Source organism: Ailuropoda melanoleuca, chromosome 7, assembly GCF_002007445.2.
Source record: "Ailuropoda melanoleuca isolate Jingjing chromosome 7, ASM200744v2, whole genome shotgun sequence".
Taxonomy (NCBI): Eukaryota; Metazoa; Chordata; class Mammalia; order Carnivora; family Ursidae; genus Ailuropoda; species Ailuropoda melanoleuca.
This window is the reverse complement of record NC_048224.1, coordinates 121,508,315-121,522,689: the sequence shown is the minus strand read 5'-3', so window position 1 is coordinate 121,522,689 and position 14,375 is coordinate 121,508,315.

The following is a 14,375-nucleotide window of genomic DNA, read 5'->3' as shown; positions in this document are numbered from 1 at the left end:
CTTTGAGTTTTGTGATAGAAGCTTTCTCTATTTGGTTGAATCAAAAGAAAAAGTAAACCAACTCCCTATAACTGTTTAGAAACCTGTCTTTGAATTTGAAAAATTTTCTTTTTCTCACTTACGGCACTGAAAGAAAAAATACAGAAAAATAGAAAAAGACACTGAGGAAAAGGGAAGACAAAAATGATGTCGTCTGGAACTAAGAAAAAAAAATTAGTTTCCTTTTTCAACATGTAATGATTTAAAGAAGAGATAATAAGAGCCTAAGGAACATATACTTTGTTAAAATTAAAATTAATTTGTTAAAACATGCATTCAGTTTTTTGACCCTCACCGGGCAGCATAAGAATGGGTCCTGGACCTAGAACATTTCCTTACTAAGAGATGAAAGGCCCACATAGTCTATGCTGAGCTTATCACCTTGTGTGGGAGTACTTTTCCTGTTTCAGGCTCAGTGAATGCTTTTTGTCTCTGCTTGAAGCACGTGTGTCATGTGGTACATAGCCAGCCTCACTGTTACATCTGTCCTGTGAGGAGAGGTTGAGATCTTACACTGTGGGAAAGGAAATGTGTGCATGGATCAATTGNGGAGTACTTTTCCTGTTTCAGGCTCAGTGAATGCTTTTTGTCTCTGCTTGAAGCACGTGTGTCATGTGGTACCTAGCCAGCCTCACTGTTACATCTGTCCTGTGATGAGAGGTTGAGATCTTACACTGTGGGAAAGGAAATGTGTGCATGGATCAATTGCCCTGTGTGGTCTGCAGGGAGAGACTCCCTAGTCATGGAGGACCAACACCTATTATTGAAACTCCTCTTCCTCTGTCTTTTCTCTGAGTAAAGCAGTGTTCTATCCTCTGCTTAACTATGTTATTTGGTGATTCCCATACCAAGATGCAATAGACAGAAAGTGTTTAATCCTCCCCTGCAATTGGTAACTGGTGCATGGTACTCTGCTCAACATGTGCATTCTCTTTTCATTATTCTTCTCTTTTCAAGTCTGTTTATTCAGTATAGTAGTCCCACTTAATCTGTGGTTTCGCTTTCCACGGTTTCATTTACCTGAGGTCCAAAATCTGATGATCCCCTTTCTGACATAGAGTTGGAAGGTCAATAGTTGCCTAATGCTACATCACAATGCCTATGTCATCATCTCACTTCATCTCATCACATAAAATTTGATCATTTCTCATCATCACAAGAACAAAAAGGCTGAAGACAGTACAATAAGACATTCTGAGAAAGACCACATTCATTTAGCTTGTAATATAGTATATTGTTAGAATTGTTATATTTTATTATTAGTTACTGTTGTGGATCTTTTACTGTGCCTAATTTATATATTAAGCTTTTTTATAGGTAGGTATGTACAGGAAAAAACAGTGTTTATATAGGGTTTGTTTTTATCTGTGGTCTCAAGCATTCACTGGAGGAATCTTAGAACAGATCCCCTGCATATAAGAGGGCACCACTTATTTTGTCTTAAATCAGAATTTAACACATACAGATTTCATTCCCAAGGAATACATGTAGAATTAATTTCTATTCCTTTGAAGATTGGTTAGTTATTACTCTTGGTATGTAAAATACAATAAAAGCATGATATTCGGTGTAAGAACATACTTATAAACAGATGGCACAAGGGAGACTAAACGGAAGCAAACAATAGGGTAAAGTTAGATGATATTTCAGGTTAGACATAATTCACTGGCAGGGGTATGAACGCTGTTATGTGGAAGGAAAGAGTCAGCTAAGATCTAGATATAAGGAAAAATCACCAAGAAAACTGTTAGGCTCTATTTGTTCATTGACCAGTGTAGAAGCAATGTGCTATGGTGTTTAATGAACTTGATCTCTTGGTTTGTGTTAGGGTCCAAACACTGTCTCTCTTTCTTAACAGTTACATGGGTTTGGGTCAGCTGCTAACTTTATCGTGCCTACTTTGTAGAATTGTCCTAGAATTAAAGGAGAGAATGCACATCTATAGCATTTGCACAACTCCTGCCACACACTGAGAGCTCAGTACATGCTAACAGCTAAAATAATGCTGAATTTTTCCCAATAAAATTCTCTGATTTCTAAGTTGAATAATTTTTTATCCATAATATAAGTGGGAGAATAAAAACTAAAAGAGTAGGTGATTTGGAGAAGATTATCCCTTCTTGGCATATATTATGCTAATTAAAAGGACAACATAATGTAGTTGGTCTATTATTGTACAGCTTAGACTAATTTTGTTGTTACATATACATGAGCATGGGATGAAACATTCATCGTATATGCTGAGATTTCTAGCAGTCAGCTTAAAGGCACATTAAATTCCCAAGGAAGAGTTGTCAGTATTATTCTCGTTACTGTGCTAGAAGGTGCCAGGTGTCTCTCGGCTCCATACCTTCATTACTCTATATTTTCCCCTGACTCTGAAGCAAGATGACTACAAACTACATTTCTCAGATTCAATATCCTATGTTCTTTCAAGGGGAAGCGCTGTGGCAGAATGGAGGGCAAGAGGCTATGAAAAGTCGTTTTCAGAATAAAACCATACTGTACTTAAATGACCATACAAGTAGCAATGGCAATAGCAGTGGCCAGTGAGTGTAGCCAGCCTGAGAATGATCGCAGCTCCAGCAGTTTCTGCTTTTTGGGTATATCTTTTCAGTCCTTCAATTAGCATTTCTCCAAGACTGTAATTGATTCACTGTATTAAATTCCCTTTCTTCAAAATGATCTTCTTCTGTTACCTAATAGTCATCATATTTACAGATTATAATCATTAGTAACAATAGATATGTAATCTGAGAACTTTGGATAGAATATGACATTCAAATAAGGGCTTAATACTGTTAATTGAACAGATGAATTGCTGCTATTCATTACCATCTGGTTCATGTAATATCATTGCTGTAAGTTGGCACTACAATTAATTATTTACAGTAATAATAAGGTATGTTTATCAGTGTACCTAACAATATAAGTTAAAATCAGATAAATATCACTTCAGAGTACATTGCAGTTTAAAATTTCCAATTTGTAATGATACATTAATTCACGTGGTCTGCAAGTTACCGAAATTATAAGGGAACCAAGATTTTTAAATACGAAACTATATGATTTAAGTGAGTTTTATCAGTCCTGAGTGGTACTCTTTATCCAACACAAATACTATTAAAGGTGATAGATGCAAAGTATTGTTAATTAAATATTTGGTAAAATGTGTTGATACTTTACACATTTTAAAATAGCTGTTGTTTACACCATTAAATATTCTCATTTTCATAAGAATAAACAAAAAGGGATCTCCATCAACTAGATATGAATAAAATATTCCTCATTTATTTAAACTAATATAGAAAGAAAAATGATTTACATATCCACACATATACATATGTGTATACTTTGACATACATATATAAATGCACAGAAGTACTACATTTTGTTATACCAATTTTGTATTTTTCCATAATTTAAAAAACCTTTAGAGAAGATGACTGAACAGTAGGGCAATATTTCCTAAAGCCATTTACCATCACATATTGAGAGGTATTAAGTGAGAAAAAAAAAGAATATTTAATGTAGAATAACTTAAAGTTTAAAAAATTGGAACATACGTTTTGAACAGCTGATGTGAAGTGAAGAGATTTTAAATTTACCTGAATACAGGACAGGGTTATTCACAGAAATCTCAAGGGAATAGTATTCGGTGAAAAATATTTGGAGAATTATTATTGTAGAATAAATGGCATGATTTGATTAATATTTTATATATCTGTTGGCTGCCTTGTAAAACTGTTATGGAGAGCCTATGTGCAATGATGAGGCTATATCAGAAGCTGAGGTAAAAGAAAGAGGGGATTATTATGGTCAAGGCAGGAAAGAAGGAGAAAGTCATCGGCTCAGGTTAGGCATTGACAGTAGCCTTCATAGCATGTGCTGAAATACTGGATGTGGGAGCTGAGAGACAAAGAAGCCTCAAAGACAATGCCTAGGTTGTTTGAACATCAGTTAGATGGCATTTAATGGAATCAGTCAATTTTGGAAGGGCAGTTTGTAGACCAGATATATCAAGGTACCTGTGGAAATTAGAAGTAACTAGATAAATGATATATATTCTAAAATGGAAAGTTTTTCATTTTATTTTTATTTATTTTTATTTTTTTAAAGATTTTTTATTTATTTGACAGAGATAGAGACAGCCAGCGAGAGAGGGAGCACAAGCAGGGGGAGTGAGAGAGGAAGAAGCAGGCTCATAGCAGAAGAGCCTGATGTGGGGCTCGATCCCAGAACGCCGGAATCACGCCCTGAGCCGAAGGCAGACGCTTAACAGCTGTGCCACCCAGGCGCCCCTTCATTTTATTTTTAATATCAAATATGAAATCAATAATATTAAATTGATAATACTTTTACTTCTATTCTCTTTTTTTATATAGTTGACACACAATGATACATTACTTTCATGTGTATGACATAGTGATTCGACAACTCTCTATGTTGTACTATGCTCACCACAAGTGTAGCTACCATCTGTCATCATACAACACTGTTATAATACCTTTGACTGTATTTTCTATACTGTATATTTTATCCCTGTAATTTATTCATTCCACAACTGGAAGCCTATACCTCCCATTCCCTTCCACCAATTTTTGCCCATACCCTACTCTCCTCCCTTCTGGCAACCATCAGTTTGCTTTCTGTATTTATGGGTCTGTTTCTGCTTTTTTGTTTTTGTTTATTTTTGGTTTTTTTTTTTTTTTTTTTTTTTGTTTTTTTTTTTTTTTTTTTTTTTTAGATTCCACATATAAGTGAAATCATATGGTATCTGTCTTTCTCTGTCTGACTTATTTCACTTAGCATCATACCCTCTAGGTTCATCCATGTTGTCACAAATGACAAGATCTAATTTTTTATGGCTGCGTAGTATTCTAAATTGTGCTTATGTGTGTGTGTGTGTGCATGTGTACCACATCTTCTTGGATTCATCTTTCAAAGGACACTTGTGTTGGTTCCATATCTTGAAAATTATAAATAATGTTGCAAGAAACATAGAGGTGCGTATATCTTTTCAAATTAGTGTTTTTTGTTTTCTTTGGGTAAAAATCCAGTACTGGAATTACAGGATCATACGTTATTTCTGTTTTTAATTTTTTGAGGAACATCCATGCTGTTTGCACAGTTGTGGCACCAATTTACATTCTTACCAATAGTGCATGACGGTTTCTTTTTCCCCACATCCTCACCACACTTGTTATTTCTTGTCTTTTTTACTTTAGCTGTCCTGACAGGTGTGAGGTGATATCTACATTGTGGTTTAGATTTGCATTCCCCTGAGGATTAGTGATGTTGAGCATCTTTTCATGTGTCTGTTGCCATCTGTATGTCTAATTTGGAAAAATGTCTGTTCAGGTCCTCTGACCATTTTTTCAAGTGAATTATTTAGTTTTTTTGGTGTTGAGTTGTGTAAATTCGCTATATGTTTTGAATATTAACCCTTTATCGTGTATGTTATTTGCAAATATCTTCTCCCATTCAGGAGGTTGCCTTTTTATTTTGTTAATGGTTTCTTTCATTGTGCAAAAGCTTTTTATTTTGGTGTAGTCCCAATAGTTTATTTTTGCTTTTGTTTTCCTTGCCTGAGGAGATGTGTAGAAAAATGATAATAAGACTGATGTCAAAAAATTACTGTTATGTTTTCTTCTAGGAGTTTTATAATTTCAGGTCTCACATTTTTTCTTTAATCTGTTTTGAGTTTATTTGTGTATGGTGTAAGAAAGTGGTCCAATTTCATGCTTTAGCATTCAGCTGTCCGGTTTTCCCAGCACCATTTATTGAAGATTCTTGTCCCCATTGTATATTCTTGTATATTTTGTCATAGATTAATTGACCATAAAAGTGTGGGTTTATTTCTGTTCTTTCTATTCTGTTCTTTTGATCTATGTGTCTATATTTGTGCCAGTTACCATGCTTTTTAAATTTTTAAGGTTCTTTTTAAATGTCTGTAGGTAACAATGTATTGAAACATGGGCGCTGAGGTAATTATTTTTGTCAGTGAAGTTTATAAGCAAGTGTAATATTAAAGATATTGAATATTTCCTTAAAGTTAAAAAATAATGTGTATTGATTTACAATTTTTTAGTTTAAAGTTAAATAAGTAGTTTAGTAATTAAAAATAAAAATCTCCATAGTTGTTTGCCACTTTAGTCACTGCTGATGCATGGAATTTCTATTTCTAGTTGCTTTATATTTTGTTAAATATTTAGTATTGTCAGATTTGTTAATTTTTAAAAATATGATGATGTAAAATATTTTCTCAGTGTGTTTCAATTTGTATTTTCCAGATTATAAATTATGTTGAATGTATTTTTATGGTCTATTACTATAGATTACTATTATGTGAATTGCCTTCATTATCATTTTCTCATTTTTTTTGTATTAGGCTCTTCACAAATTTCTCTTTCATTTTAAATTTATATTTAGAATTTATTTATATATTTATTGGTAATTTATATGGGCTGCAAATATTATTCTTAATTTGTGGCTTATACATTATATAATTATTTGATGAATATAAAGTTTAAAATTTTACATTGTTGAAAGTATGAAACTCTTCTGTTCATAGTTTCTAGTTTTGTTCTTTGTTTTTCCTTGAGAAACCATTAGTAAATTCCATTCATGAAAATAAACTTCTACATTTCTTTGAAATTTAAATATTCTCCTCTTTCTATATGGATCAATATGGAATTAATTTTGGAACAGTGCCTAATAGGCATTCAAACTTGGCAATTCCCTAGTCTTAATATTTCTATGACTCCCATATATCTATATAATTTTTATCATATTTTTATTATTTTTTAAAATTTGAAGTAGAATTTATTTCCAGGAAAATGTATAGATTTGATGTGTACAGTCAATGAGTTTTGACAAATCTGCCACTGTAATTAAAGAATATAATATTTTTATCTTCCCAGAATGTGCCCTGGGTCCCCTTTTCAGGTAGTGCCTCACTCTTGCCCAGATAGCAACTAATTTAATTTCTTTCACCTCCATTTTATCTGACGAGAAGGCAGACATCATTCTTACCATCAATCTTACAATCATTCCTGAATATAATGCATCATTTCTTTCCAATGTACTCAAAAATTATTTTTATTTATGGTTTTCAGTTATTTGAATGTTTGTGACGACTTATTGCATTGTATTTTGTAGGTCTTTTATTTGTAGCTTGATATTTTTGACAAAATTGGGAAATTTTCATCATTTTTTATTCAAACTGTTTTTTTCCTCCTACACTCCCCTTTCTTTCTCTTATCTTATTCAAAGACTATCACACACTCATACACATATGTTAGACCCCATGGTATTATCTTACAACTTACTGAAACTGTCTGTTTTTTCAGTCCTTTCTCCCATCCTCTCTATTCTGTGGTGTCCAGTGTAATATTGAGCCCATTCAGTAGATCTGAAGATTCACCATTTCTTCATTCATTATGCTTTTTTCTTTAAATTTTTGAACACAATTAGAGTAGCTATTTTAAAACTTTGTTTGATAACTCTGACACCTGTGCCCTCTCTAGTCTCTCTTTTAAAACTCTTTATTTCCTTATGTGTTCGTTCTCCTATTTATTTACATGTCTATAATTTTCATTATAAACTGCATGTTGTGGATGTTATGTGTCTGGCTTTGGATGTATTCTTTTAAAAATGTTGAATCTTATTGGAGCAGATAGTTAATTCATTGGCAGATTGGTTTATCATCTTGAGACTTGACTTTAGGCTTGTTAAGGCAAGTGTAGCATAATCATTACTTTAGGGCAAGTGTAGTCTTATAATATATAGCCTTTATGGGGTCTCTCTGGGTGCATGGGATGTTCTGCAAGGCCTCTCCAGTTTTGCCTGTTAAAACTCTAGTATCTTCCACCACTTATGCAAATGCACAATACCTTAATAAAGTTACTGAGAGAAGTTCTATGAACATTGAAGAAGGAAGATCCTGTGTATGACCCAACTCAGTGGTTTTCAACAAGGGGTGATTTTGCACCTTAACCTCCATCCCCAGGGTTATTTGACAATATCTAGAGACAGTTGTGGATGTCACACTAAAGGGGGCAGTGTTATTGGCATCTAATTAGTAGGGACCAGGATATTGCTAAATGTATCCTACAACCCTCTATAAAAAAGGGCTATCTAGCCTGGGATATCTCTTAGGTAAATTTTCTAAAGTTTGAATATTTGCACAGAAAATTTTTGAACTACCAAAAAAAGGAAAATAGTGTATTTTAAAAGTCATATTGGGGGCACCTGGGTGGCTCAATTGATTAAGCATCTGACTTCAGCTCAGGTCATAATCACAGGGTCCTGGGATGGAGTCTCACATTGGGCTCTCTCTTTAGCAGGGAGCCTGCTTCTCCCTCTCCCACTCCCCCTGCTTATGCTCTCTCTCTGTCAAATAAATAAAATTTTTTAAAAAGTCATATTGTATTTATAATGATAAATGTTTTATAAATCTAATACCAAAAATATTTTTAAATATCAAAAACATTTTATATTAAGAGGAATCTAATGTTTTATCCAAAAAATATGCTAATAATAATGATTTTCTGGTGTCATGAATAGTTTGAGTACATGTAATTTTAATTTTTTTAAAATATAAAAATTTGAAGGTAAATGTAATACCCATCTATCTGAAATATAATACCAGAAAATTCCATTTCCACAGGGCATCATATAATAGCAATGAGTCATTCATTTCTTTATGTTGTGTAGTACAGAATGGGTAAAACTAGTTATATCACTTCCCCTTTCTCAGCACAACATTTATTCAGTAAAGAGGCTAATTAGAGGTACAGTTGTTCATTTGGTGATAATACAGGCTATGTCCACTTAATATATAGCACTGTATCCCAGACAGAACTTTCAGTAAAACAACTCAGAAATGCACATTCTCTTAGCAGAAGAATCCATAAATAACATACAGTAGGCAATTGCATGCAGACTGATTATCACAGTTTGATTCAGTGGCTGTAAGTAATTTTAATGGTCTTGCTGCCAGATGTGCTCAACACAGCCATCTCTGCTTCACTGAGTGCCCAAGATGTTTTCATTCTTGAAATGTAATAGAGTACTTTTAAAAAAGGCAGGACAAAGTAGAAAAATAGTAGTCGTTCAGTAAATTGGAGCTATCTTGTGAGTAGGGACATCGTGGCCTTGAATCTCCTATGCTTAGCATAGCACTTTTCACATTCCAGTTAAATGTCTGTAAAAAAACAAAAGTGCACGAATTCAAACTTAAGTAAATATTTAAAATGTATTATTTTTATTACTAAAACTCTAACAATGAAATATCAAATGTCTGTTATCTTTCACTTATTAAGGGTATTATAGAGCATTTTCTTGAATATTAACCTAAGTTTGCCTTGTAACATGAATGACAGGTTTCACTGTTTGCATAAAATGAGTTTCAAGGAATTAGGTTAATTTACCAAACCATATTACAAAGCAGAAAAACCCACAGAGAAGCAAAACACAAAAAAAACCCTACAAAAAAAAACCAAAAAATTTTAATCATAGTAAATAAAGTCTTTTAAATCAAGAATGTTGTTTAAGTACAAAAATGGAAATAAATGTTCCATTTTAAAGTCATATTGCATCAATTATTAAATAAGATTATATTTATTTAATGAGTCATTTATTTTTAAATCCATATACTGAGTAGACAAATATAATGATACTACAGATTGATATTAATGTTATGTACCTGAACTAAATCTTTTTTTAATTAAATTTTTAAAATTCCTGTATAGTTAATGTACATTATTATATTAGTTTCAGGTGTATAATTTAGTGATTCAACAGTTTAATACATTACTCAGTGTTCATCATGATAAGTATACTCTTTAAGCTCCAACACCTATTTCACCCATCACCTCCACTCTGGTAACCATCGGTTTGTTCTCTATAGTAAAGAGTTTGTTTCTTGGTTTGACTCTCTTTCTCTCTCTCTCTCTCTTTTTTTTTTTTTTTTTTTTTTTTTTTTGCCTTTGCTCATTTGTTTTGTTTCTTAGCTTCCACATATGAGTGAAATCCTATGGTATTTGTCTTTCTCTAATTGACTTACTTCACTTAGCATTACACTCCCTAACTCCATCCATGCTGTTGCAAATTACAAATTTCATTGTTTTTTTATGGCTGATTGATATTCCATTGTATATATATGCCACTTTTTTGTTATCCAGTCATCTATTGATGACACTTGGCTGCTTCAATAATTTGGTTATTGTAAATGATGCTGCAATAAACATAGGAGTGCATGAATTAGTGAATTTTGTGGGGTTTTTGGGTAAATACCCAGTGGTACAATTACTGGATTGTAAGGTAGTTTTACTTTTAACTTTTTGAGGAACCTCCGTACTGTTTTCCAGAATGGCTTCACCAGTTTGCATTCCCACCAACAGTAACAAAGTTCCTTTATCTCCACATCCTTGCTAACACTTATTGTTTCTTGTGTTTGTGATTTTAGCCATTCCGACAGGTGGGAATTGGTATCTCATTATAGTTCTGATTTGCATTTCCCTGATGGTAAGTAATGTTGAGGATCTTTTCATGTCTCTGTTGGTTATCTGTATGTCTTCTTTGGAGAAATGTCTGTTCATGTCTTCTGCCCATTTTTAATTGGATTGTTTTTTGGGTATTGGGTTGTACCTGTTTTTTACATAGTTTGGATACTAACCTTTTATCAATTATATCATTTGACAATATCTTTTCCCATTCCATAGGTTACCTGTTAGTTTTGATGATTGCTTCCTTCACTTGCAGAAAAGAAGCTTTATATTTTGATGTAGTCTCCATAGTTTATTTTTGCTGTTATTTCCCTAGCCTCGGGAGTCATCTCTAGAATAAGGTTGCTATAGCTGATGTCAGAGACATTACTGCCTGTGCTCTCTTCTAGGATTTTTATGGTTTCAGGTCTCACACCTAGGTCTTTAATCCATTTTGAGTTTATTTCTGTGTATGCTGACAGACAATGGTCCAGTTTCATTGTTTTACAAGTAGCTGTCCAGATTCCCCAACACCATTTGTTGAAGAGACTTTCTCCTATTGGATTTTCTTTCCTCCTTTTTCAAAAATTAACTGACCATATAATTGTGGGTTTATTTTTGGGTTTTCCATTCTGCTCTGTTGATCTGTATGTCTGTTTTTGTGCCAGTACCATACTGTTTTGATTACAACAGTTTTGTAATAGAACTTGAAATCTGGAATTGTGATACCTCCAGTTTTGTTTTTCTTTTTCAAGATTGCTTTGGCTATTCAGGCCCTTTTGTGGTTCCATACAAATTTTAGGATTATTAATTCTAATTCTGGGGAAAATACTATCAGTATTTTGATAGGGATTGCTTTGGGTAGTATAGACATTTCAACAATATTTGTTCTTCTAATCCATGAGCATGAAATGTCTTTGCATTTCTTTGTGTTATCTTCAATTTATTTTATCAATGTTTTATATTTTTCAGAATACAGCTCTTTCACCTCCTTGGTTAAGTTTATTTTTAGGTATTTTATTATTTTTTGGTACAATTGTGAATGGGATTGCTTTCTTAATTTCTCTTTCTGCTACTTCATTATTAGTGTGTAGAAATGCAGCAGACTCTTTTGTACATTGATTTTTTTTTATCCTGTGACTTTACTGAATTTATCAGTTCTAGTAGTAGTTTTTTGGTAGAGTCTTTTGGTTTTCTATATAGAGTCATCTGGAAATAGTGAAAGTTTTACTTCTTCCTTACCAATTTGTATGTATGTATGTATATATGTATGTATGTATGTATGTATGTATTGTTTTCTGATTGCTGTGGCTAGGACTTCCAGACTATGTGGGATAAAAAGTTGTAAGAATGAACATCCTTGTGCTGTTCCTGACCATTGAATATGATGTTCACTGTGGGTTTTTCATAGAAGGACTTTATTATCCTGAGGTAAATCCCCTCTAAACCTACTTTGTTGAGGGTTTTTATCATGAATGGATGTTGTACTTTGTCAAATGATTTATTTTGCATCTATTGAAATGATCATATGGTTTTTATCCTTTCCTTTATTGGTGTGATGTATCATGTTGATTGATTTGCAAATACTGAACCATCCTTGCATCCTGGGAATAAAGCCCACTTGATTGCGGTGAATGATTTTGTTAATGTATTTTTGGATTTGGTTCGCTAGCATTTACTTGAGGATTTTTGCATCTATGTTCATCAGAGATTATTGGCTTGTAGTTCTTTTTTTTTGTGGTGTCTTTATCTGACTTTGGTATCAGGGTAATACTGGCCTCATAGAATGAATTTGGAAGTTTCTTTCCTCTTCTATTTTTCAGAATAGTGTAGAAGAAGAAGTATTCAATCTTATTTAAATGTTTGGGAAAATTTGCCTGTGAAGCCATCTGCTCCTGGACTTTTGTTTGTTGAGAGTTTTTTGATTACTGATTCAATTTCTTTGCTGGTTATCAGTCTGTTTAAGTTTTCTATTTCTTCCTGTTTCAGTTTTGGCAAGTTATGTATTTCCAGGAATTATCCATTTCTTTTGGGTTGTTTAGTATGTTGGCATATAATTTTTCATAATATTCTCTTAGAGTTGTTTGCATTTCTGTGGTGTGGTATTTCTCCTCTTTCATTTGTGGTTTTGTTTATTTGAGCCCTTTCTCCCTCTCTCTCTTTTTTTTTTTTGTTTTTTTTTGTTTTTTTTTTGATGAGTCATGCTAGAGGTTTATCAGTTTTTTTGATCTCTTAAAAAAAACAGCTTCTATTTTCATTGATCTGTTGTTTTTTAGTTTCTATATCATTTACCCTGCAATAAATCTTATCTCTCTGGAGACTATCAGGTGGAAAAAAAGATATTTTATATAAATGTGTGTATTTCTATATGTATATTTAATTACATATTTATATTTATATAATATATGTTATATATGCATCTGTATATTTACACATTTTATATATTTTAACAAAATTTATATGTATAATTATATATTTTTATATATTGTATATATTTGTGTATATATTTTGTATATGGGTATTTATATATGTAATATGTTATACCATGCATAAATATATATTCTCATGAAAACTAGTTATTCGAATCCCCAAAATATATATAGAAAAATGTACTTATAATTCTTCTTTTAATAATAATATTTTTTATTATATTATGTTAGTCACCATACAGTACATCCCCAGTTTTTGATGTAAAGTTCCATGATTCATTACTTGCGTATAACACCCAGTGCTTATAATTCTTATGACACAATGTTAAATTCCAGTTATTAAGGAAAAAACTGTATATAACTTTGAAACAGTAAGGATTGTTTGCAAAAATGTTTCTGTGCATACTTTGCAATATGATTTATCTGCTCCTCTTGTAAATGGTGGAGACTATTTCTTATCCCTTGTATTCTGGGCTGGCCTTATGGCTTATCTTGACCAATAAAGTATGGAAAAGGTGAGATTTTATCAGTCTAAAGCCCAGGCCTCAAGAAGCTTTATGTCTTCCACTTTTGCCTTCTTGGAGCACAATCCAGAGGTGGCTATATAAAGAAGTGCAGTGTAGTCTACTAGAGGTTATAAGGCTGATGGAGGAGAATTGAGTTTCTCAAGCCAACAGTCAATGCCACTTCCAGCATATGAGGGAGAGCATTTTGGACCATCAAGCTGAAATCTCAAGGCACTACCTAAATGCAGCCTCATAAGTGATTTCAGAGAAGACTATCAGAAGTAGTACCCAACTGACGTTAGCTCAAACTGCCAACCCACTACACTATATTGTTAGCAATTATAAATAGGGGTTGTTTTAGCCTAGTAAGTTTGAGAATGATTTGTTATATAGCAGTTGGTAATTAACAAAGAAGTTTTCTGAGAAAGTAATATCTGCTAAATTTGGCCGCGCAGTGACACAATGGGGTGGAAAGGTAGTGAGGACAAGAGGGAAGAGCAAAGCTCTCAAAGATGTTGTGGATTGTTGAAAGTTGCAAGTATTTAATTATTTCTGGAGCAAAGCCAAGTATATGAAGAGACATGGCCAGAGTTTGGTAGAGACTTTATATGATTTGTAGGATTGGGGATTTTATAGAGAAACAATGGAGCATAATTGAAATATTTGAAAACATTGATGTGATCTTATTTTACTGTTTAATTGATCATTCCAGGAACTAAGCTTGTATACACATTTTAAGAAAGAATATTGGCCAGTGGGCCAAATATTTCTGTGGTTTAGTGAGAGATAATGGAAAACAAAAGTAGGGGTTAATGATAATATGTTGTTGAAAGACCAGGGAAATTAAAATTCAACTAAGAATTGGTTGCTATTACAGTCATTTCATACTTGAAAAATAAATATAACTGTGA